The 25,229-nt window shown below is 43.0% G+C and overlaps 1 protein-coding gene and 1 pseudogene across 13 annotated transcripts in view; one reads left to right on the top strand and one right to left on the bottom strand.

Annotated features, from left to right (window-relative positions):
* The window catches only part of LRRC49 (leucine rich repeat containing 49), a 253,934-nt gene that overhangs the window by 117,510 nt on the left and 111,195 nt on the right, over nt 1-25,229 (top strand). The gene's annotated exons all lie outside the window — the stretch shown is intronic.
* Nucleotides 11,899-12,731, bottom strand: LOC308255058 (NEDD8-conjugating enzyme UBE2F-like; annotated as a pseudogene). The gene has a single exon. The product of its transcript is annotated as an NEDD8-conjugating enzyme UBE2F-like (transcript).

Raw genomic sequence — 25,229 nt, 5'->3', positions numbered from 1 at the left:
TCCAAACTATATTCATAAACAAGCTTAAGGTATACATAGATTAAATGCAAAATACGTGTAGAAATAAACTTAAGGTATATAAGTAATTTCCTCTAGTGCTCATCCTTGTACTTACGTTGTTTAATATACTTCCAAAAGGAGTTTGAAGTAGTTTATAATAAAAATCCCCCTACATAAACCTTTAAAAACTAGAAGCCCGGTGCACGAAATTCATGCACGGGGGAGGGGGGTTCCCCTCAGCCCAGTCTGCATCCTCTCCAATCTGGGACCCCTTGAGGTATGTCCATCTGCCTGTTTAGGCCCAATCCCACCTAAACAGGCAGTCGGACATTCCTCTCACAATCCAGGACTGCTCACCTGCCTGCCTGCCTGATTACCCCTAACCTCTTCTGCCTGCCATCCTGATCACCCCCTAACCACTCCCCTGCCAGCCTGATCGATGCCTAACTGCTCCCTTGCCAGCCTGGTCACCCCTAACTGCCCTCTCCTGCCAGCCTGGTTGCCCCTAACTGTCCTCCCCTGCAGGCCTGGTCGCCCCTAACTGTCCTCCCCTGCAGTCCTGGTCGCCCCCAACTGCCCTCTCATGCATGCCTGGTCCCCCCCAACTGCCCTCCCCTGCAGGCCTACTTCCCCCCAACTGCCCTCCCCTGCAGGCCTGGTCACCCCTACCTGCCCTCCCCTGCAGGCCTGATCCCACCCAACTTCCCTCCCCTGCAAGCCTGGTCCCCCGCAACTGCCCTCCCCTGCTGGCCCAGTCACCCCTAACTGCCCTTGCCTGCCGGCCTGGTCACCCCTAACTGCTCTCCCCTCTTGGCCTGGTTGCCCCCAACTGCCCTCCCCTGTAGGCGTGGTCCCACCCACCTGCCCTCCCCTTCAGGCCTTGGTCCTCCCAACTGCCCTCCCCTGCAGGCCTGCTCCCCCCCAACTGCCCTCCCCTGCAGGCTTGGTCTCCCCCAACTGCCTTCCCCTACAGGCCTAGGCCCCCCGCCAACTGCCCTCCCCTACTGGCCCTCTTGTGGTGGCCATCTTGTGTCCACATGTGGTCGGCCATCTTTGACCACATGGGGGCGGCCATCTTGTGTGTTGGAGTGACAGTCAATTTGCATATTACTCTTTTATTAGATAGGATAAACATTTAAAACAAAGGTAAGTGAGCAAATATTTAAAAGATTGAACAAGTTGTTCAGTTAATTTCAGGGAAAACAAAACAAACAAAACCAAAAAATAAGCTCAAAATCAATCATGTCCAGCTCTGGCCAGTGTGGCTCAGTTGTTTGAGTATTGTCCCATGTACCAAAGGGTAACTGGTTTGATCCTGGTCAGGGCACATACCTAGGTTTTGGGTTCGATCCCCAGTCGGGGTGCATGCAGGGAAGCAGCCGGTCAGTGTCTCGCTCTCTCACATTGCTGTTTCTCTATCTCCCTCTCTCTACCTTTCCCTCCAGAAAATCAATAAAAACATATTTAAAAATGAAAAAAATAAATCATGCCCACACCCTAAATGTGTATTTCTTTGTGTAGAACTTTCGGGTTTGATCTGTTGCAGGAACTTTTATTCATCCTTTAGGATGAAATCCAAACCCCAAACAAGTAGAATTATTTCTTTTTTCTAAGACCTCTACAATATCTCTTACAGTAAGTACTAGAATACCTGTTTTTGTGTATGTCCAGTTAAGCAATGTTTAACTTGTAGTATCTCGCAGATAGTGAGCACATAATTATTACTATCCAGTTAATGAAGAGATAAGGGCAAAGTTTAAAGCTGATGTTTTTTAGTAATCTAGATAATTATTAACAGTCCTTTTCAAGATGTTATCTTATTTAGTTGTCTGAGGATTCAGTTTGCAGCTAATTCATCATGGCTCTCCCCTGGTATATAAACTTCTAAATAAGTAAATAAAACAAGAAAGCCAAATTAAGATTATTTATGATAGAGTTGGATTATTAGTAACACCTTTCACAAGATCTTCCAGATCAAAGGCTCTCTTCAGTGATTAAAAATTTCAATGCAGTACTTTTTGAACATTTGCGTAGATTCCAAGTTGCATCTTGGAGAAAAACTTGAGAGACTTTGCTTCAGATAATTCGTAAATCATCATGCAAAAATAAGATAGCCCTCTACTTGAGTGGAAATATCTATCTCATGTATATACACACACACACATACACACACACACACACACACACATATATATATATACACACACACATATGTGTGTGTGTGTGTGTGTGTGTGTGTGTGTGTGTGTGTGTGTGTATAAAGTCCTTGCCTCCTAATTCCAACATCCATGTCATCTCTAGGACTGTTTCTATTAACTTTGTTTTACTATATTACTTCCTTTTTTTTTTTTTTTTTTGCTTCCCTGGCCTTGCAATATTTACTGTATTCTGGGCATTGTGAACATTATACTGTTGAGAAATCTGCATTTTCTTATTCTTCAGATTTTCTTTATTTTTATTTATTTATTTTTAATTAAAATTTTTAGGTGACATTGGTTAATAAGATTATACAGGTTTCAAGTGTATATTTCTATGATACATGATCTGTATATTGCATTGTGTGCCCATCACCAAAGTCAAATCATCTTCCATCGCCATATATTTGGCCCCCTTTATTCTTTATTACTCCTCACCCCACTTTTCTCTGGTAACCACCGTGCTATTGTATGTGTCTATAAGTTTTTGTTGATCTTGTTTGTTCACTTGTTGCTTTCAGTTTTATATCTCACATATGAGTGAAATCATATATTTCTTAGCTTTTTCTGCCTGACTTATTTGGGACAACGTGGATGGACCTTGAGAATATTATGCCAAATGAAAGAAGTGGGTTTTCTTGTTTTAATTTAGAGTCTGTTGAGTTTTGTTCTGTAAGATAGTTAACCTACTGGAGAAGTAGGTTGATCCTGTTGAAGCTTATTTTTAGGCTTGTTTAGGGCTGGTCTAAATTAATGCTTATTTTATAAATAAAGTAATAAGTTTTTATATCTATATTTATTTTATCCTGACAGTAAACACAAGGTTTCTAGGTCAGAGGTTGACTATTTACCTGCAACAGATCTTACATTGATTTCCCTTGTCCCATTTTTCCTCAGGGGGTTATGTGATGAGGGCAGATGTCACATGGATGGGCAGGGTGGGAGGGTTACTGTACATGAGAGGAATTCAGAAAGTATTAATCTTAAAGCTTATAAAGGAGCTGCTTGCACAGCTGAAAATCTTGCCCTCTAGAGAAGCAGAGAGAGAGAGAGAGAGAGAGAGAGAGAGAGAGAGAGAGAGAGAGAGAGAGAGAAAATTACCCTTTGGAATGTAAACACATGGCTCCGTGTTTATTACCTTTTAACATATAAACACATAACTCTGGGAGATAAATTTCTATATCATTCCAGAAGTCTCTATTTATACAGTCACCATTTAACCCAGATGACATTTTTCTTTGCTCAGAAAGCCTTGATCATGCAGAAATACGACTATTTTGAAATTGTTTGCAGATATAGCCCTGCCCCAAAGGCATAATCTTTCTGAGGCTTCAACTATATAACCTGAGAGTTCAGTGAGGTCTCTTCTATATCTAGTCTCCCATATCCATGTGGCCTATAGGTACTTTTTCATCTTATAGCCCCTCAGTAGTTATATTTTGCTAGGCTTCCTGGAGTCTCACACTGAGTTGGTGCATCTTAATATTCAGCCAAATACATACAAGACCCACGTGCAGATTTCTAGAGTTTCTCCTCTGCACAGCTCCCTCTGCAGACCAAACTCTGAACTTTGTTTCATCCACCTAAGTGAGAGACCTGTTCTCTTGGACCCACTTCCATGTGCTGTGATCTGGAGAGTCAGTTTCACAGTTGTGTACATTGGGAGATTGAATCTGATATTCTCATAGCCAAAATTGCAAGTTCCTTCTACTAGATTTCCAGATTATGATGTCATATATCATCTTTGCCATCTACCTGTCTGGCACTTAAAGAATATGAATTTCCTTTAAATCAACAATACATATTCTGGTATCTTAGAGCTGGTGATATAAGCTAACCCTGAATTTGTAAATGTACATATTTCTGTCCAAAGCCATCCTGATATCTATATATATAAAAGCCAAGCAACCGGAATGCCGGAACTACCAGAACGACCAGAACAACTGGTTGCTTTGACATGCAGTGCAGCCCTGATCGATCCCCCCCAGCCGGCCCGGCCCCAATTAGCCCCAATCATGCACCGAGGCTCTAGTTTAAAAAAAACAGTTTAGAAATGGGCTAAAACCTGTTCTTTAGATTCTTTAAACTCCACTCCAGTATCATATTATTTGTCCAGAAAACTTCATGCTTTGTCTTTATTATTTTATTTTTCTATTGAAATACCATCAGAAACTATCATTTATTATATTCTAACTAGTGGCCCGGTGCATGAAATTCGTGCACATTAAAAGGGGATTAATTAGAGGAAATAATTTAATATTGCTATTTGTCCTTTCTCTATAATAGAAGTGTCAGAGATGAAAGAAAATTAGTAAAATGTATATAAGATCTCCCTCCTGTCAGAGTCTGGGGTGTGCCTCGGAACCTAGAGTCAAGTCGCCGCCCACCCACATGCACTTCAAAATCACGTGAGACCCAGACCCGGCCAGCCCCTGCCCCCATTGGGCTAGATCCAGACCTGGCCAGTCCCACCCTTGTCAAGCCCCACCAGGCAGGGGATGTAGCCTCAGGTCCCCTGGCCCAGCGCCAGGATGGGGGGCATGGCCTGATGTCCCCCAGCCCAGACCAGGGCAGGGGGCATGCCTTGAGGTCCCCCGTCAAGCCCCGCCAGGTGGGGGACATGGCCTGAGATCCCCTGTCAAGCCCCGCTGGGTGGGGGGCATGGCCTGAGGTCCCCCATCAAGCCCCACCTGGTGGGGTGCACAGCCTGAGGTCCCCTAGCCTGGCGCTGGGACAGTGAGCAGCCTGAGGTACCCTAGCCCAGCACCAGGACGGGAAGCTCACCTTGAGGTCCCCCGTCAAGCCCCGCTGGGCGGGGGGCATGGCTTCAGGTCTCCTGGCCTGGCGCTGGGGTGGGGGGGCGTGACCTGAGGTCCCCCAGCCTGATGCCAGGGCGGGGGGCGCAGCCTGAGGTTCCCTGTAAAGCCCTACGTGGGCGGGGGAGGGCGTAGCCTCAGGTCCCTGCTGATGGCTCGTTAAGGCTCCTTATGGAAACTTGGCTTCAGCTATGGGTGCAGCCATCTTTGTGATGGAGTGATGGTCAATTAGCATATTCCCTCTTTATTAGATAGGATCTTTATTGAAGAGATTGAAGAAAGAACTAATTAAACCAGAAAACTCTGGGTACTGAAAGATACTATAATTGAGCACATATTTTGTTATTTGTCAGAGTGAAGAGGGAACATTATGAAAATAGGATTAAATTATCAGTATACTTTTTCATATGCACACACATTAAGTATGTCCTTGAGATTAAAAGATTGTGTAATTCTCAAAAGAAAAATATTTTTTCTATTTGTGATGGAAAAAAATGCCTCTACTCTGAAAGCTGTGTTAAATTAGGAATAAACTTATAAGGATTATATATGTCTATAGAAGCTGCTGACTTTAGATGTTTGAGGAGGTGATTGACAACCATACCCTTTCTATTCTGCTCTAATTTTTAATCAATTGAAAAATATTGGAATCAGACAAATGGAGTACAGAATAGCAGAACACAGTTTAGAAATGCACCTACAATCAGGCTTCCTAATACATCTCTAACGAAAGGGAAAACTTAGAGCTTCCTCTCTAGGAAGGGTGGAGCTGAAGAGAACACTCCCATCCTGAAGACTGGGTAGCCTGAAGGACAAATAAGAGCTTAGGATTATTATATATGCACTTCTCCTTTGGGGAGTGTACCGTTGAGAAATTGCATGTGTGTGTGGGTGCATGCATGCACCTGTGTGCATGTGAATAGGCTATTAGGTGGGTTGAATTAGTTGCTTTCTCCATATTAGTTTTTAGTATTAAAGATGACTTTTATGAAGAGACAAAACCTAACTTGGTTGAGAAGGAAAATTATTGCCTGATCTTAAGTCACTGGACTTTTAATCATGCCTTGGATAAAAGAGGAAGTTATTTTCCCCTTTAAAAATTTTGCTTATATCCAAGTAAGTGACTTGGGAATTGGGATTCTCTACAAATAAGAAAGATACTTCTGGATTATTGTCTTGAAGGGAAGTGAATCAATTAAATTTCTTGTCCTGGGCACATGAAAAGTTATTACAGTGACTTAATGATACACTTCCAAGATATCTTAGTGTAGTTCAAAACTGTTGGCTAGTCTCTGGAAATTGGTTTTGATAAAACTTCTTCCTTTTGGCTTAAAAATAAATTGACTGGAAAACAGTATGGAGTTTCCTCAAAAAATTAAAAATGGAACTCCCATTTGACCCAGTAATCCCACTTCTAGGAATATATCCCAAGAAAACAGAAACACCAATCAGAAAGGATATATGTACCCCTGTGTTCATAGCAGCACAATTTACAATAGTTAAGATATGGAAACAGCCTAAGTACCCATCAGCAGATGAGTGGATTAAAAGACTGTGGTACATCTACACAATGGAATACTGTGCTGCGGTAAAAAAGAAGGAATTCTTACCATTTGCAACAGCATAGATGGAACTGGAGAGCATTATGCTAAGTGAAATAAGCCAGTCAGAGAAAATAAATATCACATGATCTCACTCATTTGTGGAATATAATGAACAACATAAACTGATGAACAAAAACAGAACCAGAGACATAGAAGCATCGAACAGACTGTCCAATCTATGAGGGAAAGCAGGGAAGGGGTAAGAGATCAACCAAAGGATTTGTATGCATGCATATGAGCATAACCAATGGACACAGACAGTAGGGGGGTGAGGGAATGTGTTGGGGGGGGGTAGGAGCAGCCGGGGAGAGGTCAATGGGGGGAAAGGAGTCTCTTGTAATACTTTAAACAATAAAGAATTTAAATTAAAAAAGATCAAAATCATCATACATATAGTTTTGCCCAGGCTTCCCCATCTTAGAAATAAATTATGAGAAAAATAAATGAAGTTAATTAGGCATGAAAAAAATAAAATAAATTGACAATATCAATTGTAGATGTCATGTTAGAGACCATAGTGTTTAGAAAGCACTGAATAAATCTGTAAAGCAGATTAATAATATTTTTCTGAAGTTCCTTTAATCTCATCTTTTTTTTTTTTGCACTTCAGGTGTACTGCCTTGTGATTCTTCTTTTTTTTGCACTTCAGGTGTATTGCCTTGTGATTCTTCATAATGACCCCCTGGAGGGATCGTGAAAGTGATGCCAATGTTTCATAGCTGCATGAGGTCAAGATGTAGGGTTGTCTTTGGATATTCAGAGGGTGTAGCGCATAACTGATCCTCCTCCTTCACATTCTTTACCACTTCATAAAAATATTTTCTCTATCTCTTTCATGTAAAGAATTTAAAATTTCTTTCCAGTTGGTTGTTGAAGAACATAGCAATAAAATAGCAATAAGACATCATGGGGAGTGATAAATACACAACCTCTGTTTTCTGTGAGTGTGTAATCTAATGACAAAGAACACACAAAGGGAGTGACAGAAACATAGAACGAGCCAATCTGCAGCTTGTGGAAAAGCCCCCAGCCCCCAGAACCACAGTCTGTCAGCTTAGCCACTCTGATATAAGAGCACTTCCTCCTGCTAACGCTGGCAGAAAGTTTCTGAAGAGCCTTCATGTTCAAAACTGTGACCCTGGGGAGCAACATCAGCATCACTGGGGAGCTTATTAGAAATCCAGAATCTCAAGCCTGCCCTTTCTCTTCTGGATCAGAGCCGTCATTTCTAAAAGGTCCCGGTGGTGCAAGTGCACATGACAGGCTGGGCAGCACTGCTGCAGAGGATTCTGGCTACACTTATTAGGCCAAGTACCCAGTGGGAACTAATCCTCTGGCCAGGGCATATAGGGCGCACTGACTGCTCAAGCCTGGTACCTTTGTTTCCTGAACCCTAGGACAATGGGGGTGGGATACGTTTGCGGATTGGGTTTGCTGCAGAAAAGAAGTGTTCTGTTACCAGGGAAGGGAAGCTGAGCAGGAACATAGTGATAGATATCCAATAAACTTATTTCTTCTTTCATATCGTAGCTCACATTAATGTTAGGGCTAGCTGTTGTTCACTAGCCCTTTCACTTTGGGTCATTTCATCCCATTTTTTGGGGTGTGTGTGTGTGTGTGTGTGTATGTGTGTGTGTGTGTGTGTGTGTGTGTGTGTGTGTGTACACGCATGCGCACACGTGTTCTACTTCCAATCTCCCTCACCTCACAGTGCCATCTGTCTGCTTGACCTAGATATCAGAGATTCGTGCTTCTTTCAGAGTATGGCTCTTATGTTGCTTCTCAGTTATATTTTTCAAATATATATGAATACGGTAAGGATAAACACACACGTACTTGTGCCTAAGTCTGTCTCACTGCCTTGCACTATTGGTAGAGCAGCTATGCCTCACTCACTGCTTTTCATTTTACCACAAAGGCATTAATCAAGCTGTGAACTGTTTAAAATGCATCTGCATTTACTAGAGGAAGTCATACTTTTAGCCCTCAGGAATTATAACTCCTAGTGACTATTTGACAGAGTGTTACACACTCGGAAAGAGAGGGTTATAATCCTTTATTATTATTTATTTTGATGCTAAAATTTTCCAGGATTTGTCAAACTGGCTCATCTCAATTTTTTTATAACGGCCTTCCTCATCATTCCTTGAGCACTTCCTCATTTTCTGGCACAAGATGTTCCAGGATCATCTTTTGCATGAGTTCTGATTCTTTTTAGTGGAAAATGGTATTTAGAAACCAGAATTCGAGTGCTAGGTCGGCTAGGGTATCATTGTTTCTAGGCCTACTCAATGGATGAAATTAGGAAATGTGTGTTTGTGTGTGTGTGTGTGTGTGTGTGTGTGTGTGTGTGTATTATACATCTTTATTTGTCTACCTGTATATATCAAAAACTGTGGCTTCATACTGACACCTTCATGAATTCAACCATGAAGCTTCCAATACAACCAGCACCCCAGGGCTTTATTTTAGCCATCCAACACATTCATTCCATTTTTATATTTATAATTTCCCTGACATTTACTCCCCATTATATGTAATATACTTACTTATTTACTCAAACCTTGAATATATAGAAAACTAGTTTCAGAATTGCTGACCCCTAATTCTGTGGGAAGAAAAAAAACTACTAACAAGGGTTAAATATTTATTTACACTCTGTTTTGTCCTTAGCCTAAAAGCATATAATCAAAGAAGTGTGTTCAAAGTTGCTTTTGTCATTTCTCCCGTTTTCAGTGTGATTATGTTATTCATTTGAACAGAAGATCTGTTTTTCTGTTTGTATTCCTTCCCTTCCTGTACTACTATTGGTATTTGATGTATTTTTTTTCAATCTGTATAGTAATTACATGGTTCTAAAGCTCAGAATGACACAAAAGGGGATTAATCAGAGATCTATCACTTTCCTATTCCTTCTATCTCATTTCCAACTCCACACCTTTTCATTTTGTTTTCACCCCTCCCTATAGATAATCAATCTCATTAGTTTCTGGTTTATTCTTCTTGTAATTTTTGTTGTTGTTGTCTTGTTTTGTTGCACAAATCAGGAGATAGCATGTGTACTAGAGAGAAATTCACACATGTTCTTGCATGGTTTCAATTTTTATATTAGATCCCTGATCCACTTGGAGGACATTTTTGGTGCATGGAATAGATAGCATTTGGTCAAAGTATAAAATGTTCTTAATGTGATGTTGAATTTTGTTTTCTAACATTTTATTTAAAACTTTGGCAATAATACCTATATGTGACTTTCATCTGTCATTTTCTCTTTTTAAAAAATACTTTTAAAAATCTGGTTTAGGTGTCAATGTTATACTTGTTTCATAAAAAGATTAATATGTTTTCCTTAATTTTCAGTGCTCTAGAACAATTTATAAAGCATTACTATTCTGGTCTTTGAAGATTTCATAGACTCCCTGTGAACCCATTTTGTGTGTGTGTGTGTGTGTGTGTGTGTGTGTGTGTGTGTGTGTGTATTCAGAGAACCTAGATTGGTATATCCCTGATTTTTTGCAAACCAAGTGGTCTCTGTTTTAACTACTTAACTCTGCTTTTGTAGCACACAAGCAGACAAAATGAATATATAATTGAATGAGATGGGTTGTGTTCCAATAAAACTTTATTTTTGGACACTGAAATTTGGATTTTATATAATTTTCATGTGTCATGATATGTTATTCTTCTTTTGAGTTTTTACCACCATTTAAAAACGTAGGGACTATTATTAGCTCATGGGCCATACAAAACAGGTAATAGACCACATTTGGCCCATGGGCTATAGTTTGCCAACTGCTGGTCTTTCTGAAACACTTTACTTCAGGCATATTTCTTCTATGCAGCATAGAATTGGCTCTTGCTCTATTAGCCAAATTCAAAATATTTTTATTTTAATAGGGAAATTAAGCACATTTATATTTACTAATATGACTGAAGTCTTCAACTCTGTCATAAAAATCTTATAATTCTAATGTGCAATTTATTTGTAATTGCTATGATTTATATGCGTTTGCTTTTTTAACTTCCTTTTGGTATTTGGGATGTTTTATATTTTTCTATTGGTTACTTTTTCTTTTTTTAAATTTTATTAAATTCTATTGGGGTGACATTGGTCAACATGAACATATAGGTTTCATGTGTATATTTCTAAGTTACAAAATCTGTATATAACACCATGTGCCCACCACCCAAAGTCAGATCATTTCCTGTCATCCTATTAGAACTTTCCCCCACACACACCCCTTTTCCTCTGGCAGCCAGCACACTGCTGTTTGTGTTCATAAGTTTCTGCTTTATATCCCACATATGAGTGAAATCATATGGTTCTTAGCTTTTTCTGTCTAACTTATGTCACTTAGCATAATGTTTTCAGGGTCCATCCATGTTGTTGCAAATGGTGCTATTTCACCTTTTCTTATGGCTGAGTAGTATTTCATAGTGTATATGTACCACATTTTCTTTATCTAGGCCTCTATCTCAGGACACTTTGGTTGTTTCCATGTCTTGGCTACCATGAATAATGCTGCAATGAACATAGGGGTGCATATATCTTTGTGAATAAGTGATTTTGAGTTTTTTGGGTATATACCTAGTAGTGGGGTTGCTGGGTCATATGGTAGCACTATTCTTTTCTTTCTTTTTCTTTTTTTTTTTTTCTTTTTTTTTTTTTTTTTGCATTTGGGCAGAATGAATGTCTTTCATATTTTCTTTGTATTTCTCTTCAATAATTGCTTGACCCAAGATTTTTCTTTCTGCTCTATACAATGAAGATACAAACTAAAGGGGAATAGAAAAAAAATAAAGCATTAAATTGTACAAATTACAAATCCGTTCCAAAATATACTTACACTAGTGGCCCGGTGCACAAAATTCGTGCACGGGGGGGGGGTGTCCCTCAGCCCGGCCTGTACCCTCTCCAATCTAGACCCCTGTGGGATCAGGCCTAAACCGGCAATCAACATCCCTCTCACTATCTGGGACCGCTGGCTCCTAACTGTTCACCTGTCTGCCTTCCTGATTGTCCCTAACCGCTTCTGCCTGCCAGCCTGATCACCCCCTAACCGCTCCCCTGTGGGCCTGATGCCTAACTGCTCCCCTGCCGGCCTGATTGCCCCCAACTGCCCTCCCCTGCTGGCCTGATCACCCCCAAGGCTTTTATTAGTATAGATTAAATAAAATACACATTTCAGTAAGAGGTCTACAGTCAATGACTGCATTCCGGGAAGCTTCAGACACTGAGGGAGGGCCGACATTTGTGGGAGGAGATAAGAGACTGGCATTCAATCACAGTTTGCAGTGGGCTCCAGACCGCCCATCTGTCAGCTCCTGGCAGGTCATTGGCATTGCTGTGCTGGGAAGTGATTTGGGGGAAGGTAAGAAGCAAGCTCCTATTCTGAGTTCATTACAACTTCTCAAGCATTTCCTCAGCCTACACAGTACAGGTTCACAAAGTAAACATGTTAAGGTAAGCAGACAACGCATTTTCTTGCTGTATTTATGTGGAACTCTGTCTACAATGGGCAGTCGTAAAGAGGTTCTTCCGCAGGACATATCACAGAACTCAATAAAACAAGTGGGTCTACGGGACGCGAGTACTGGGATGGAGGCCCCCTCAAGAGCTGGAGAGGACCCTCTAGCAGAGTCCGCGCTGCAGGGGCCCCTCCCATTATCTGGTGTACCCTTAATGTAGTCTTCCACTTTGTTCCGGAAGTCCTCCTTGTTCCACAGGTGATGATCTGCAGCCTCGATATTCAGTGGGTCATCGAAGTTCAGAAGATGAGTAAACAAGAGTTTAATCCCCAAACAACATCCTTTAGTGTCCTCATGGGAGCCCAGCCATCGATTGAATGTTCTCTCAGTAAACTCAGACATATCTCACCTGTCTCTGTAATGTTGGGGTGCCAGATCGTGGTCAAGCATCTCACTTTGGGCGGCACCACGTTGTATGAATCAGGAACTTCCATTTCAAACTGAAATTGTCCACCCTGGTAGTAACCCTCTTTAACGAGCAGCCTGTCTCGCACAGACACTCTCCGAGTGGAGTCAGAGGCTGTGGCTGACGTCCAGAACCCTTTGAGACCATCATCCGGCTTCAGTTTGCTCTCCAGCTTCAGCATCACTGCTATCTTTACCTTGGGCACCTGGAGACTGAGACCCGGGAGGCAGGCCCTGCGCCCAACACCATTCCCGCCAGCCCTCGCTACGCAGCTCCTCACAGCTGCATTGGCTCCAGGGCGGTGGGCCGGAAGTGGCGGATGGAGACTCCAATGGTGGCTCTATTCTTAATTTTTTGATGAATCGCCAGACTGCTTTCCATAGTGGTTGCACCAGTCTACATTCCCACCAGCAGTGGATGAGGGTTCCCTTTTTTTCACAACCTCTTCAATACGTTTTATTGTTTGTCTTGTTGATAATGCCCACTCTAACAGGTTTAAGTTTTGTAGTTTTGATTTGCATTTCCCTAATTGCAAGTGAGGTTGAACATCTTTTCATATATCTATTGGCTGTTGCTATGTCTTCTTGAGAGCCGTGTATTTTCAGGCCCTCTGCCCACATTTTGATTGGATTATTTGTTTGTTTGGTGTTGAGTTTTATCCTTTTCCAGAGCTACTGTTTTCCAATATCATCTCCCATCTGGTTGGCTGCTTGCTTGTTTTGTTGTCCATTTATTTTGTTGTGCAGAAGTGTTTTAGTTTGATATAGTCCCATTCACTTATTTTTGCCTTTACCTCCCTTGCCTTTGGGGTTAAGTCCATAAAATGTTCTCTACAAACCAGGTCCATAAGTTTGGTACCTATATTTTCTTCTCTGTAACTTATAGTTTTGGGTGTTATATTTTAGGTCTTTGATCCATTTTGAATTAACTTTTGTACATGGGGACACACTGTAATCCAATTTCATTCATTAGCATGTGGCTTTCCAGTTCTTCCAGCACCATTTATTGAAGAGACTATCTTTACTCCAATGTGCATTTCTGGCTCCTTTGTTGAAAATTATCTGTCCATATACGTGTTCCACGGATCTGTGTGTCTGTTTTTCTGCCAGTACTATGCTGTTTTGATTATCGTAGCTCTGTAGTATAATTTGAAGTCAAGTAGTGTGATACCTCCAGCTTCGTTCTTTTTTTTCTTTTTTTTTCTTGCAAGATTGCTTTGGCTATTCAGGGTCTACAGCCAAGTTGCAGGATACAAAATCAATGTGCAAAAATCCATTGCCCTCCTGTATACCAACAACAAAACTTAAGAAAAGTAAATGGAAAAACAACAATTTAGTTGCAATAGTAACAAAAAGAATAAAATACCTCAGAATAAACTTAACAAAGAATATGAAAGACCTATATGTTGAAAATTACAAAGCATTATTAAAAGAGATTGAAAACCATACATCAAAATGAAAAAAAAAATCCCATGTTCATAGATTGGAAGAATCAACATAGTTAAAATGGCTATATTACCCAAAGCAATATGCAGATTTAATGCAATCCCTATCAAAATCCTAATGCCATTTTTTTAAAGAAATAGAATGAGAAATCACCAGATTTGTATGTTTACTTTTTATGTAATATCATCTAAGAGCCTTAGTTCTCTGTTTTCTTTTTTCAATTGAGTCAATCAACATTTAATGTTGTCTTAAGTTTAAGATATACAATGTTTTGATTTGATACATTTATATATTGCAAAATGATTACCACTATAACATTAGCTATATTACATCACATAATTACCATTTTTTTGTGTGTGCTGGAGAACAATTAAAACCTAGTCTCTTAGCACTTTGAAGTTTATATATTGACTGTGGTCACTCTGCTGGGCATTAGGTCCCCAGTCATCCCCTGTTTTCTTATTTTCCCCTTTACTATCATGCTGTTTATAATGGTATTTTTAAAACTCTATGTATTTTTTAGCTGTATGATTTCTACTTCCCTGCACATAAAATACATTATATATAATATATAGCATGTTGTTCTTCCACTTAGATTCCTGCCTTTTAGTCTTGCATCTATAATTAATTATTGAATGCTCATCATTAGTCGTTTTGCTCAGGTTTCCTCCCTCATCTCATAGTGGATGGAGCTCATACAGTATGTTGCTCAAGAAGGGAACATGGGTACAGAATATTCTACTACCTTGCTTGTTTAAAAGTTTTTCTATATCTTGATACTTAAAGGACAGCTTGTCTAAATAGAAAATTGTAAGTTCAATCATTCTTTCTGAGTTGTTTTTTAATACAGCTCCATTGTTACTTTGCATTATAAGCTGTGGTTATGGTATTTGATGCCAGTATGAATTTCAATTTTGATCCTTGTACTTGAAGGGTATTTTTGTTTGTTTTGTTTTGATTTTTTTATTTCTTTTTAAAATTTAATAGTTTTATTAGGATATGTTTTCTGTTATGCCCAGATTTCGTGATCCCCAAAGACCACCAGGGAGCCGAGTCCGATGCAAAAGCAAAGAGCCTTTATTCGAGCTAGCTCGAGCTCCCTGTCCACCACACTCGCCGATGCAGCGGCAGGAGGCAGAGAGAGAGCCCCAGGCCCCAAATGCGCTGATTTATAGGGGGCCTGGGAGAGGTAGGAGGGGTGAGGTAGTGTGGCCTCCGCTGATTGGTCGGGGTCAGGTTGCACATGGGGGCAGGGTGCGGCTTACTTTCCTCTTGCATTTCTATTGGCTAATTCAAAAGTGTGGGTTGGGCTCTTGGAGAGGTTCTAGGGCGGGAACCTGACTCCACGAGGTGGAGGACATGGAACAAAGGGAACATGGAGTCGGTCTCTCCCCGCCCTTTCATTCCCCCCTTGTCTTGAAACTTACAGGCCCAATCATGGGTCGGTTTGTATTTCTACTGAACAACATTCCTGGGTCAAGAGGGTACACCATCCCAAATTCCCTGCACTGATAAAATCGGAGTCCCCAAGTCTTCCCGGTGTCCCATCCGGTAGCCTTCCTTCCCTCTCCTGTGAAGGAAATGCTCACGGGGTTACAGTGGCTATGGCCTCTCGGGGGACAAGGTGGGGCAGGCAGCCGTCCAATGGTGATCAGGTCACCCTTCCTTGGGGCCTCCCACCAGATGTGTCCAGTTGAGACGCATGACCAGGAAGCACAGAAATAGTCTCCAGTGACTCCACAAGGGTTCTTTTCCCAGGGCCGAGTTCGCGCGTGCTCCGGGCAGACATAGAAATAGGTGGTCCTTAATGGTTTTGAGTCCTTAATCCCTGCGCCTATCACAGCAGATGTACAGTACGGTGGGGGGTAGATTCTGGGAAAGAGAGTCTGGAGGTCCACCCGCAGCTCAGGGAACCAAGTGCCTTTGGGATGGGCTTGAGAAGTCTGATTGAGAATCACCCCTGAGTTAGTGTCTATAATTTGCCAGGTAACATTATAGGGAGTTTGGGGGCTCCCGGTAGCAGGAGTGATCGCGAGTAAGGTTACCAACATCAGGCAGGTCTAGCACGCCGTAGCTTGAGCTTGAGCGGGTTGCGTTGATCTCGATCGACGCTCCATTTGGTGACGAAGTCTTCCCGGATCACAGATGGGTCCACTGACCAGACGTGAGTGTGATGGACCCAGGTTGCGACGCTGTCTACTTTGAGAGCGGTGGGGGTCGTCAGCACCACGATGTAGGGACCCTTCCAACGTGGCTCAAGGGTCTCCCGGCGGTGTCTCTTGACGTAGACCCAGTCCCCGGGCTTATGCTGATGAGGAGTCGGGGCTGGGCCGGTCTCCTAGATAGCGCGGAGGCGCGGCCAAATGTCCTCGTGCGCCCTCTGGAGCCCTCTCAAGGAAAGAAACAGTTCTTGACTTTCAAATTCTGCAAGAAATTCGGCTTTAAGGTTAGGGATAATAGGGGATGGCCGGCCGAACATGATCTCATAAGGAGTAAAACCCAGGGTGTAGGGGGAGTTCCTAACCCGGTAAAGGGCATATGGAAGGAGAGCCACCCAGTCCCCGCCAGTCTCCATGGTCAATTTGGTAAGGGTCTCTTTTAGAGTTCTATTCATCCTCTCTACTTGCCCTGAGCTTTGGGGCCTATAAGCGCAATGCAATTTCCAATTTGCCCCAATAGCCTTGGCCACTGCCTGTGTTACCTGCGAGACAAAAGCTGGTCCATTGTCTGACCCTATCTCAGCGGGAAAACCGTACCTGGGCAAGGTGTCTTCCAGCAGCTTCTTAGCTACCGTCTGAGCTGTTTCATGCTTAGTTGGATATGCTTCTACCCATCCGGAGAAGGTATCTACAAATACTAAAAGATATTATAGCCATACTTTCCTGGTTTAACCTCAGTGAAGTCGACCTCCCATTGTGCCCCAGGCTTGGTTCCTCGAAGCCTGGTTCCTTTTTCACTCGGCCTGATTCTCGCATTTGTGAGTTGACAGGTCTTGCAGGCAGATACAACCTGCTCTATTTTAACGTCCTGCTGGTGGATCTTAATTCTGGCGTGTCGGACTAAGTCCTTTAATTTACGTGCCCCCAGATGAGTGGACCAGTGCATGTGTTTTATCATGGAGACTCCAAGCAGGTCCGGCAGTATGAGCTCCCCTTGTGGTGTATACCACCACCCCTTCTCCTCCTTTGCTTGGGGAAGCTTCCTAATGCGCTGTAACTCCTCCAGGGAATATCCTGGCTGAACTGGCAGAACTGGGTCTCCTGGGTCTGGGAGCTGTAGGACCATGGTGGGGAACTCCTGCAGCCATTCGTCCGTGCTGCCCTCTATTGGAGAGGCTTTTTGGTGAAGCCGGTACTCATCCTCCAGCCTTATGGTCAGGACCTGAATGGGGTGGCCCTTGACATCAGTAACCTGAGGCCCCCCTTGTCTGAAAGTTATCTGAGCTCCGATCTTAGTGAGCAAGTCTCGTCCTAACAGTGGGTAGGGGCATTCCGGAATTACCATAGAAGAGTGGGATACCCAGCCCGTCCCTAAATCCACCGTTCTTCGGGTAGTCCATGAATACTGGCTCATACCAGTTGCCTCTTGTACCCAAGACTTCTTATTTGTTAATTTTCCTTGAGGCATACAGAGGACCGAGTGTTGCGCTCCGGTGTCAACAAGGAAGTCAATGGAGGTCCCCTCCACTCTAAGAGTTACCCTGGGCTCGGGGAGGGGGTCCAAACCCCGACTCCCCTAATCACTCAGCTCATCTAGCTCCAGGACCTTCACTCGATCCGCTTCGCCTCCCTTTTTGCTGGCCCTTTTCGGACACTCTTATTTCCAGTGCCCTATCTCCCTACAGTAAGCACACTGATCTTTCTGCAGCTTCCGCCTCCCGCCCCGGGCTGTCCCCTTACCGTCCTCCTGGTTGCTGGCGAGTCGGCGGAGACGGTGGTTCCGTTCCTCGGAAGAGTCCGCGGTGGTGGTGAGCAGGATTTTAGCTAGGTCTCGGGGTTTTTTTGCTGCTAGCAGCAGCCGCAGCGTGAACCTGCCTTTTTTCCGGGGGCTCCCTGTTATTATACACCTTCTTGGCTACCTCCAGTAGGTCCTTTAAACTCTTCTCCCCCAACCTATCTACTTTTTGCAGTTTCTTTTTAATATCCCCAGCCGATTGGTTTACAAAGCTTATGATCACAGCTGCCTTGTTTTCAGGAGCTTCTGGATTCATGGGGGTGTAGGTGCGGTATGCCTCCATGATCCGTTCTAAAAAGACAGCTGGAGACTCATCCCTTTCCTGCTGAACATTCCCTACCTTGGCCAAATTAGTTGGCTTTCTAGCAGCCATTCGGAGACCCCCCATTAGAGTCTGGCGGTAGACCCGGAGCCTCTCCTTACCTTCTGCCGTGTTGAAATCCCATTCAGGCCTAGTTAAGGGAAAAGAGACATCTATCTGGACCGGGTTGGTGGTTGGGTTCCTATGCATGCCTGGAACCACTTTCCGGGCCTCATTGAGGATTCTTTCCCTCTCCTCAGTTGTGAACAGGACCTGTAAAAGCTGTTGGCAGTCGTCCCACGTGGGCTGGTGGGTGAAAAGGACAGAATCTAACAGATCAATAAGCCCTGCTGGCTTCTTAGAGAACTTAGGATTCTGAGCCTTCCAGTTGTAAAGGTCACTAGTGGCAAAAGGCCAATAGTGATGGAGTTGATTGCCATCCGCATCTGGGGGCCCCGCGGCTCGTAAAGGTAGGGTTTTAATAGTGGAGTCGGGGGCTGTGACAGACAGTTCCCTCTGAGCCTTTTGTCTAGTAAGAGGCGGGCTTCCCACCGGAACCGCAGCCGCTCCCGGAACTCCGCCCCCCGTGGTGTCCGCTTCCCCTTGCGTGGGAGGATCGCCCCCTGTGGACTCCTAAGGGGCTGATATGAGGGAGGAAAGATTAGTTCCTCTTCAGTTCCCCCCTGAAAGACAGGGAAGAGGGGAGCTGATGGCTGGGTGAGGTCCTTCTTCTCCTTCACTTCTCCGTTTCCTGCAAAGCAAGTATGGGTTTCGGCTCCGGGGGGGGCACAGGGACAGAAAGGGCTTAAGCCAGGAGGGTGGATGTTCCACGAGGTCCTGCCAAGTAATAATGTAAGGGAGTTGATCAGGATGTCCCTTCTTGGGCTGAGAGATGATGTCCCTCACCTGGTGGATGGTGGGGAGGTCGAAGGTCCCCTCCGGCGGCCACCCGACACTAAAAGTCGGCCACTCCCTAGAACAAAAAGTTTGCCACCGGCCCTTCCGGACCTCTACACTGAGGTTGCTAGCTCTTTTCTTAACCTCTTTGAAATGATCAACCATAATGCTTAAAGGAGTGGTTTGAGTCTGTCCCATGATGTCCATCAAGAGAGTCCACAAAACAAAACAGAAAAACACAGACGCAGACAAACAAAGGGCCCTTGAGACAAGCTTTCCAAAGCGAGTCTTTTGGAACAAAACTGACAAAACCAAAAGTGCGGACGACGGCCTCACGCCGATCAGTGGGAGCGACTCACCTTGTCCCAGAGGTTCGAGGGGAATACATGTCCCTCCTGAAGGAGGATCGGGACGTCTCCCGATTCCTCCCGCCCGTGGTCCTCCGGTGCGTCCACATAGACCGCTTCGGGCACTGCCAGAGATCCAGAAATGAGCTCACACAAAAGAGACAAGGAATAGACAGACACCTACCGTGGACAGTCAGACTCTCCGGATTGGGGGTCCCTTGGTCTTGGGAATCCCGGACGAGCCCCCAAATGTTATGCCCAGATTTCGTGATCCCCAAAGACCACCAGGGAGCCGAGTCCGATGCAAAAGCAAAGAGCCTTTATTCGAGCTAGCTCGAACTCCCTGTCCACCACACTCACCGATGCAGCGGCAGGAGGCAGAGAGAGAGCCCCAGGCCCCAAATGCGCTGATTTATAGGGGGCCTGGGAGAGGTAGGAGGGGTGAGGTAGTGTGGCTTCCGCTGATTGGTCGGGGTCAGGTTGCACATGGGGGCAGGGTGCGGCTTACTTTCCTCTTGCATTTCTATTGGCTAATTCAAAAGTGTGGGTTGGGCTCTTGGAGAGGTTCTAGGGCGGGAACCTGACTCCACGAGGTGGAGGATATGGAACAAAGGGAACGTGGAGTCGGTCTCTCCCCGCCCTGTCATTTTCAAAGTGATCATTCTGGTTAAGTTTCCCAGTTATCTCTTAGACCTTTTCGGTATGTACATTTTAGTATTTTCTTACTTCCAGAAGTTTTCTTGGGAAGTAGTTTTAAGTATTCTATTCAATTGTTTTATCTTTATCTTTAGAACCTCTTGTTATCCCTACTATTTTCCTTCTTTGGCCTTCTTTTATTTCAGCCACATACTTTTGATCCATTTTGTTCCTGGGCCTCATTTTCACTCCTTGTTGCTTCTCGGGCTTGCTCAATGTTTCTAGTAAAATTTTATTTGGATCTATTCTCCTGTGGGGCTTTGTGATTTAATCTTTGAATCTGGGATGGTTTTGACTTTTTCTTTCACACATTTTCTGTGTTGAATCTACTCTTTTTAAAATTTCTTCCTGTTTATTGTCCATTTCTGCCTTTAATTTTTGAATTTCTTACCTCGAAATGCTTTTCATACCTCCAAATGCTTACTTGAGGATATTTAATTTAGTGTGGAATGTTTTGTTACAGTTTTCTTCTTCATGTGTTATTTTGAGAGGGGAATTTTTATGAACTTGAGTAGGTTTGATGTTCTAACCTTAAAATACTTAGTAATTATGTATTTTATTTTGTTGTTTTGAGTGTTTTATAAGAATCTTAGGTCAAGGGTGCCTTTTTCTGTCAGTGTAGCATAGTATTGAGTATGCGTGTGTGCGTGCGCACAAATGTGTGTATGTGTGGAGAAAGGGTTGTCTATCTTTTTATTTATTTATTATTAAATATAATTTAATTTTTTCTATCACCATTTATCTCCCCTATAAACTTGTCTACCTCCTCCCACTCCTTCTCTGTTCCCCCTTCCCGCTACAATCACCACACTGTTGTCCATATCAATGAGTTCTTTCTCTTTTTTTTTTCCTTTTTTTCTCAATGCTTCCACACTCCCAACACCCCCTCGGATGATTAGTGATTTTGAGCATTTTTTTTCATGTCTCTTGGCCTGTATGTCCACTTTGGAGAAGTGTCTATTTAGGTTCTTTGCCCATTTTTCAATTGGATTGTTTTTCTTCCATTTGTTACGTTGTATGAGTTCCTTATATATTTTGGATAGTAACCCTTTATCAGAGGTATCATTGGCAAATATGTTCTTCCATGTAGTGGGATCTCTTGTTATGTTGATGATGGTTTATTTTGCTGTGCAGAAGCTTTATATTTTCATGTAATCCCATTTGTTTATTTTCTCCTTCATTTCCATTGTCCTAGGAGATGTATCAGTAAACATATTGCTATGAGAGATGTCTGAGATTTTGCTGCCTGTGGTTTCTTCTAGGATTTTTATGGTTTTCACATCTTACATTTAAGTGTTTTATCCATTTTGAGTTTATTCTTGTGTAGGGTGTAAGTTGGTGGTTTAGTTTCATGTTTTTGTATGTATCTGCCCAGTTTTCCCAAAACCATTTTTTCAAGAGACTGTCTCTGTTTCAATGTGTGCTCTTGCCTCCTTTATCAAATATTAATTGAGCATAGTGGCTTGGGTCAATTTCTGGGTTCTCTGTTCTGTTTCATTGATCTATGTGCCTGTTTTTGTGCCAGTACTAGGCTATTTTGAATACAGCAGCTTTGTAGTATAACTTGATATCTGGTATTGTGATTCCTGTTGTTCTTTCTCAAGATTGCTGTGGCTATTCAGGGATTTTTTTTTTTATTCCGTATAAATTTTTGGAGTGTTTGTTCTAGGACTGAGAACTATGCTGTTGGTATTTTAATAGGGATTGCATTGAATCTATAGATTGCTTTGGGTAGTATAGACATTAAAATGTCTATGAATACCAATCCATGAATACAGTATATTATTCCATTTGTATATGTCTTCCTCTGTCTCTTTTTCCAATGTCCTATAGTTTTCAGAGTACAGGTCTTTTACCTCCTTGGTTAAGTTTATTCCTAAGTATCTTAATTTTTTTGTTGCAATGGTAAATGGGATTGTTTTTTTTTTGTTTCTATTTCTGAGAGTTCACTATTGGTGTATAAAAATGCTATGGATTTTGGGGTGTTAATTTTGTATCCTGCTACGTTTCTGAATTCATTTATTAAATCAAGTAGTTTTTTGAAGTAATCTTTAGGATTTTCTATGTATAGTATCTTGTCATCTGCCAATTATGAGAGTTTTACTTCCTCCTTTCCAGTTTGGATGCCTTTTATTTCTTCTTCTTGTCTGATCGCTATGGCCAGGACTTCCAGAACTATGTTGAACAAGAGTAGTGAAAGAAGGCATTCCTGTCTTGTTCTGTTTTTAGGGGAAAAGGTTTTAGTTTTTGCCAATTGCGCATGATGTTGGCTGTAGGTTTGTCATATATGTCCTTTATTAGGTTGAGGTATGTTCCTTCTATTTCCACTTTGCTGACAGTTTCTATCAAAAAAGAGTGTTGAAAAACAAAACAAAACAAAAAAGTGTTGGATTTTGTCAAATGCTTTTTCTGCATCGATTGTTATGATATGTGATTTTTGTCTTGCAATCTGTTTATGTACTGTATCACATTTATTGATTTGAGAATCTTGTACCAGCCTTGCTTCTCCAGAATATCCCACTTGTTCATGATGTATGATTTTTTTAATGTATTGCTACATCCAGTTTGCTAAAATTTTGCTAAGGATTTTAGCATCTATATTCATCAGGGATATTGGCCTATAGTTCTCTTTCTTTGTCATGTCTTTATCTGGATTTGGAATTAGGGTGCTGCTGGCCTCTTCAAAAGTTTGGAAGTGTTCCTTCCTCTTGAATTTTTTGGAATAATTTGAGGAGTAGAGGTGTTAGTTCTTCTTTGAAATTTGGTAAAACACCCCTGTAAATCTGTTTGGACCAGGGCTTTTGTTCGCTGGGTGTGTTTTTTATTACTGCATCAGTTTCATCAGTAGTTATCAGCATATTCCAGGTTTTCTGTTTCTTACTGATTAAGTTTTGGAAGGTTATATTTTTCTAGGAATATGTCCAGTTAATCCAGGTTGTCCTGTTTGTTGGAGTACAGTAGTTCATAGTATCCTATCTAATAAAAGAGTAATATGCAAATTAACCATCACTCGGCTACACCCACAAGCCACGCCCACCAGCCAATCAGGAGCGAATATGCAAATAAACCCAACCAAGATGGCTACCGCCACAGAGAGCAAGAGGAAGGCTTGGGTTTCCCCGGCGATGGAGGAAGCCAAGCTTTACGCCTGCCCTTGCCTGCCTAGGCCTCCACTCAAGGCTACAAAGTTTCAATGATAGAAGATACATAAAACCAAACAGAAATGGGGGCAGCCACGGAGCTGGAAAGAGCAGGAGGCTAAGGTTTCCCCCGGCAATGGAGGAAGCCAAGCTTCTGCAGCCCTGGCTGGCCCAGTCCTCCGCTTAAGGCTACATAGTTTCAATTATAGAAGATACATAAATTCCAACAGAAATGGCTGCCGCCACGGAGCAAGCAGAAGGCTTGGCTCCGCTCTAGGCTACAAAGTTTCAATTGTAGAAGATAAATAAACCCCAGATACCAGGGCCTCCGCTTGGGTCGCCAAGGGGCGTGGCCAGCCTGCAAACCACCACAGGCCCCTCGCCCAGGCCGCCCCACGCCCCAAGGGAACCCCCACCCTGATCCGGGACTCCCTTCAGGGCAAACCAACTGGCCCCCACCTGTGCACCAGGCCTCTATCCTATCTAATAAAAGAGTAATATGCAAATTGACCATCACTCCAACACACAAGATGGCTGCCCCCATGTGGACACAAGATGGCCACCACAAGATGGCCAGCAAGGGAGGGCAGTTGGGAGGGAACAGGCCTGCAAGGGAGGGCAGTTGTGGGCAATCAGGCTTGCAAGGGAGGGCAGTTAGGGGTGACCAAGCCGGCAGAGGAGGGAAGTTGGGGCGACCAGGCCTGCAGGGAAGGGCAGTTAGGGGTGACCCGGCTGGCAGAGGAGGGAAGTTGGGGGCAACCAGGCCTGCAGGGGAGGGCAGTTGGGAGGGACCCAGGCCTGCAGGGGAGGGCAGTTAGGGGTGACCAGGCCTGCAGGGGAGGGCAGTTAGGGGCAAACAGGCTGGCAGGGGATCAGTTAGGCATCAATCAGGCTGACAGGGGAGTGGTTTGGGGGTGATCAGGCTGGCAGGCAGAAGAAGTTAGGGGCAATCAGGAAGGCAGGCAGGCAAGCAGTTGGGAGCCAGCAGTCCTGGATTGTGAGAGGGATGTCCGACTGCCCGTTTATGCCCGATCCCACCATCCCTCGAGGGGTCCCAGATTGGAGAGGGTGCAGGCTGGGCTGAGGGACACCCCTCCCCCCCCCCGTGCACGAATTTCGTGCACTGGGCCTCTAGTTTTATTATAATCCTATGTATTTCTGTGGGGTCAGTTGTTACTTTACCTCTTTCATTTCTGATTTTGTTTATTTGGGTCCTCTCTTTTTGTTTCCTGGTGAGCCTGGCTAGAGCTTTATCAATCTTATTTATCCTTTCAAAGGACCAGCTCTTGGTTTTATTGATCTTTTGTATTGTTTTTTAGTCTCTATATATTTATTTCCACTCTGATTTTTATTATTTCCTTCCTTCTGCTTGTTCTGGGATTTGCTTGTTGTTCTCTTTGTAATTCTTTAAGTTGTAGTGTTAGATAAGTTATTACCAGTTTTATTTATTTATTTATTTATTTTGAGGTAGATCTATAGTGCTATGAACTTCCCTCTCAGGACTGCTTTCACTGCGTCACATAGATTTTGGATTATTGTTTGTTCATTTTCATTTGCTTCCAGGTTGTTTTTTATTCCTTCTTTGATATCTTTAGTAACCCATTCATTGTTTAATAGTATGCTATTTAGCCTCCATGTATTTCCTTTTGAGCGTTTTTATTGTATCTGATTTCTAATTTCATGCCATTGTGGTCTAAAAAAATACTTGACGTTTCTCCTTGAATTTGTAGAGACTTAGCTTGTGTCCTAACATGTGGTCTATATTTGAAAATGTCCCATTTGAAAATGTATATTCCATAACTTTGCGGTGGAATGTTCTGAAGATGTCAGTTAGTTCCACTGTTCTAAAGTGTCACTTAGGATTACTGTTTCCTTGTTAATTTTTTTGTCTAGAAGATT

The sequence above is a fragment of the Plecotus auritus genome (genome assembly GCF_963455305.1).
Source record: "Plecotus auritus genome assembly, chromosome: 1".
NCBI lineage: Eukaryota > Metazoa > Chordata > Mammalia > Chiroptera > Vespertilionidae > Plecotus > Plecotus auritus.
This window is presented reverse-complemented; position numbering and strand designations above follow the sequence as displayed.